Raw genomic sequence first — 5,426 nt, 5'->3', positions numbered from 1 at the left:
AATGAAGCTTCTGATAGCTGGTAAGTGTCATAATCTTCCAGTAATCTTCAGTGTCATACAGGATAATCTGGTAGAGGTCGTCCCCTGTGACATAAGTCGACAATGACAGCGACTTATTTAAGCTGGAGTCGCAGCATCTTATTTGATTCAACACATTTTATGATTACGGGCGTAGGAGGAGGAGAGGGCACTACTGGAGGATTCGGCGGAAGATCTTCAAACGTGGCTACATCCGCCATGTCATTAAACTGATTGGCAGCGTGCAGAGTTGGCCCGTGGCAGGATTGCAGGCCAGCAGTCTTGGTTTCTTTCCTGGAAAGCGCGCTAGGTTGCTTAGTGGGCGATAACGTGACAAAATTCGTGACGAGTGGTCTGCGCTAGCGCCGATCGGACGATTGCTCGAGGCTTAGACCACCTGCATACGTTCGACTGACGGGCCGCTTTCGTGAAGGAGACCCATGAAAAAGTGCATTGCCGCTCAGCCCAGTCTCTGTCTTATCTCCCGGTCTCTATGTAATCGTCTAGTCCTTATGAAATCAGCGAGCAATTGCAGCCATCGCCAACGATGACACTATCGTCAGAGCACAGATCCGGCTGCATGCCACTAGAACAGTTATTATTAACTTTACATCACGCTGCAACGGCCTTACCGCAGTGGATACACCAGTTCCCGTCAGATCGCTAAGTTAAGCGCTGTTGGGCGTGGCCGGTACTTGGATGGGTGACCATCCGGGCCGCCATGCGCTGTTGCCATTCTTCTTGGTGCACTCAACCTCGTAATGCCAACTGAGGAGCTACTGGACAGAATAGTAGCGGCTGCAGTCAGGGAAAACCATCATAACGACCGGGAGTGCGTTGAGCTGACCACACGCCCCTCCTACCCGCATCCTTCGCTGAGGATGACACGGCAGTCGGATGGTCCCGATGGGCCACTTGTAGCCTGAAGACGGAATGCTTATATCACGTTAAAGACAATTGTACTCCAATATGAAACGATCATTCTGCAGCAAACAACTGGCAGCTTTTGCATCAGTTACATGCAGTCTGTGAGGACGCTAATTCTTTTCGAAGTATTTGCCACGTTTTAGTTTTAATAAGTTACTAATGATGTGTGTCTGTATCTGCTCGACCTCCTCCTGAAGTAATTAAGTTGCTACAATACACTATAATAAAAATGCTCCTTAACGTCCTCACACCCGACCACCTATTAAAAGTTAAAGTGAATTACACTGGTATTAACTAATTTGCGTTAATGATAGTTAATAGTGCACGATTCTGAAAAAGTTTTTGAAACCATAGTTAATTTTTTGTAGGTGGTATCATAAACTAAAGTGATAAAAGTGTTGGGATACATCCTAACATCGTGTCGGAACTTCTTTTGACCGGTAAAGTGTAGCATCTCGACACGTCATGGACTCAACAAGTCGTTTGAAGTACCCTGCAGGAATAAAGAGTAATGCTGCCGCTGTAGCAGTCCATAACTGCTGTGGTGTTGCCAGTGAACGATTTTGTGCACGAACTGACCTCTCGATTATATCCAATAAAGTTCGGTGGGATTCAGGTCGGGCGAATTGTGTGGGCAAATCATTAGCTCTAATTATCCAGAATGTTCTTCTGACCAATCGAGAACAATTGTGGCCAGGTGACACGGTGCATTGTCACCCATAACACTTACACCGTTGTTTGGGAACACGAAGTCAATGAATGGCCGGAAATGGTCTCCAAGTACCCGAACATAACTATTTCCAATCAATAATCGGATTATTTCGACCAGACAACATAGTCGATTCCGTTGACACACAGATTACAATATTATGGAGCAACCACCAGCTTGCACAACACCTTGTTGGCAACCCGGGCACGTGGATTTGTTGGACTTGTGCCACACGCGAATCCTGCTGTCAGCTCTTACGAACTCAAACCGGCACTCATCGGACCAGGCCACGGTTTAGCAGTCGTCTAGCGTCTAACAGACATGGCCAGGGGCCCAAGAAAGGCTCTGCAGGCGATGTCGCGCTATTAGCAAACTTACTCGCATCGGTAACCTATCGCCATAGCCCGTTAATGCAAATTTCGCCACACTGTCCTAACAGATACATCGTCGTACGTCCCACACTGATTTCTCATGGTGTTGCTTGTCTATTAGCACTGTCAACTCTCCGCAAACGTCACTGCTGGTGGTCGTTAGGTGAAGGCGTTGAGTCACAGCGTTATCCGTGGTTTGAGGCAATGCCTGAAATTTGGTTTCTCGGCACACATTTGACATTTTCGGTCTCTCAATATTGAATTCCGTAGGCATTCCATAACGGAATGTCCCATGCATCCAGCTCCGACTATCATTCAGCGTTCAGTGTCTGTTAATTCCCGTCGTGCGGCCATAATCACGTTGGAAATATTTTCACCTGAATCACCTGAGTACAAATAACAGCTCCGCTAGTCTACTATCCTATTATACCTCGTGTACTCTCGTCTGTATGCAAGCATATCGCCATTCCAAGGCTTTTGTCACCTCACTGTATATTTTTGCCTTATATTACCATATACCTTTCGGCCTTCCTCCAAGTGCTCCGCCCATTCCTCATGAAAACCTGCTTTCACCGTCAGGGTCTGTAGTCTTAGATGCAGAAGTGGACCTTCATAAGCTCGGAGCAGAGCAAGTAACCAATTCAGTACTAGTTCTGTAAGATCATGGTTCCATTGACCTCAATTCTACATCTACATCTACATCCATACTCCGCAAGCCACCTCACCGTGTGCGGCGGAGGGTTCCTTGAGCACCTCTATCGTTTCTCCCTTCTATTCGAGCCGACCGCTGTGGCCACGCGGTTCTAGGCGCTGCAGTCCGGAACCGCGCGACTGCTACGGTCGCAGGTTCGAATCCTGCTCGGGCACGGATGTGTGTGATGTCCTTAGGTTAGTTAGGTTTAAGAAGTTCTACGTTCTAGGGGACTGGTGACCTCAGATGTTTAAGTCCCATAGTGCTCACAGCCATTTGAATCATTTTTTCTATTCGAGTGTCATATTGTTCGTGGAAAGAAAGGATGTCGGTATACTTCTGTGTGGGCTCCAATCTCTCTGCTTTTATCCTCATGATCTCTTTGCGAGGTATACGTAGGAGGGAGCAATATAGTGCTTGACTCCTCGGTCAAGGTATGTTCTCGAAACTTCAACAAAAGCCCGTACCGAGCTACTGAGCGTCTCTCTTGCAGTTCATCTATCTTGGAGTTTATCTGTCATCTCCGTGACGCTTTCGCGATTACTAAATGATCCTGTAACGAGGCGCGCTGCTCCCTGTTGGGTCTTCTCTATCTTCTCTATCAACCCTATCTAGTACGGATCCCCTACCACTGGGCAGTATTCAAGCAGTGGGTGGACAACCGTGCTGTAAACTATTTCCTTCGTTTTCGGACTGAATTTCCTTAGGCTTCTTCCAATGAATCTCAGTCTGGCATCTGCTTTACCGATGATTAATTTGAGATGGTCATTCCATTTTAAATCACTCCTTATGTCTACTCCCAGATCATTTATGTAATTACCTGCTTCCAGTTGCTGACCTGCTATACTGTTGCTAAATCAGGAAGGCTCTTTCTTTCTATGTATTCGCAGCACATTACACTTGTCTTCACTGAGATTCAATTGACATTCCCTGTACCATGCGTCATTTCGTTGCAGATCCTCCTGCATTTCAGAACAATTTTCCATTGTTACAACCTCTCGATATACTACAGTATCATCCGCAAAAAGCCTCAGTGAACTTCCGATGTTATCCACAAGGTCATTTATATACTTTGTGACTAGCAACGGTCCTACGACACTCTCCTGCGGCACACCTACAATCACTCTTACATCGAAAGGCTTTTCTCCATTTACAATGACATGCTGCGATCTGTTATCTAGGAACTCTTAAATCCAGTCACGCAATTGGTCTGATAGTCCATATGCTCTTACTTTGTTCATTAAACGACTGTGGGGAAAGAGTATCAAAGGCCTTGGGGAAGTCAGGAAACATGGAATTTACGTGTGAACCCGTGCCTATGGCTCTCTAAGATTGGCTAAAATTTACAGATGCGCGAAATTTGACACGGACTTCAATGCGAGATGCCTGTAATAGGTTCCACAACGAAACATTGTCTCGAAATTTGGTAGAAAATCCGAGGAAATTCTGGTCGTATGTAAAGTACACAAGCGGCAAGACGCAGTCAATACCTTCGCTGCGCAGTGCCGATGGTACACTGTTGCCGACGACTGTGCCGCTAAAGCGGAGTTATTGAACGCAGTTTTCCAAAATTCATTCACCAGGGAAGACGAATGGATTATTCCAGAATTTGAAACACGAACAGCTGCTAGCATGAGTTTCTTAGAAGTAGATATCTTAGGGGTTGCGAAGCAACTCAAATCGCTTGATACGGGCAAGTATTCAGGTCCAGACTGTATACCGATCAGGTTACTTTCAGATTACGCTGATACAATAGCTCCCTACTTAGCACTCATATACAACAGCTCGCTCACCGATAGATCTGTACCTACAGATTGGAAAATTGCGCAGGTCGCACCAGTGTTTAAGAAGGGTAGTAGGAGTAATCCACCTAACTACAGACCTACATCATTGACGTCGGTTTGCAGTAGGGTTTTGGAGCATATACAGCATTCAAACATTATGAATCACCTCGAAGGGAGCGATCTATTGATACGTAATCAGCATGGTTTCAGAAAACATCGCTCTTGTGCAACGCAGCTAGCTCTTTATTCGCACGAAGTAATGGCCGCTATCGACAGGGGATCTCAAGTTGATTCCGTATTTCTAGATTTCCGGAAAGCTTTTGACGCCGTTCCTCACAAGCGACTTCTAATCAATCAGCGGACCTATGAGTTATCGTCTCAGTTGTGCGACTGGATTCGTGATTTCCTGTCAGGAAGGTCGCAGTTCGTAGTAATAGACGGCAAATCATCGAGTAAAACTGAAGTGATATCAGGTGTTTTCCAGGGAAGCGTCCTGGGACCTCTGCTGTTCCTGATCTATATAAATGACCTGGGTGACACTCTGAGCAGTTCTCTTAGGTTGTTCGCAGATGATGCTGTATTTTACGGTCTAGTAAGGTCATCCGAGGACCAGTATCAGTTGCAAAGCGATTTAGAAAAGATTGCTGTATGGTGTGGCAGGTGGAAGTTGACGCTAAATAACGAAAAGTGTGAGGTGATCCACATGAGTTCCAAAAGAAATCCGTTGGAATTCAATTACTCGATAAATAGTACAATTCTCAAGGCTGTCGATTCAACAATGTACCTGGGTGTTACAATTACGAACAGCTTCAGCTGGAAAGACCACATAGATAATATTGTGGGGAAGGCGAGCCAAAGGTTGCGTTTCATTGGCAGGACACTTAGAAGATGCAACAAGTCTACTAAAGAGACAGCTTACACTACAC

General features: G+C 45.9%; 1 pseudogene; it reads left to right on the top strand.

Moving 5' to 3' along the window:
• Nucleotides 1-636: 636 nt before the first annotated feature.
• LOC126285603 (5S ribosomal RNA) lies at nucleotides 637-753 on the top strand (annotated as a pseudogene).
• The last annotated feature ends 4,673 nt before the right edge of the window (nucleotides 754-5,426 follow it).

Source organism: Schistocerca gregaria, chromosome 8, assembly GCF_023897955.1.
Source record: "Schistocerca gregaria isolate iqSchGreg1 chromosome 8, iqSchGreg1.2, whole genome shotgun sequence".
NCBI lineage: Eukaryota > Metazoa > Arthropoda > Insecta > Orthoptera > Acrididae > Schistocerca > Schistocerca gregaria.
Note: the sequence above shows the minus strand (reverse complement) of the source record. Positions and strands in the feature narration are given on the sequence as shown.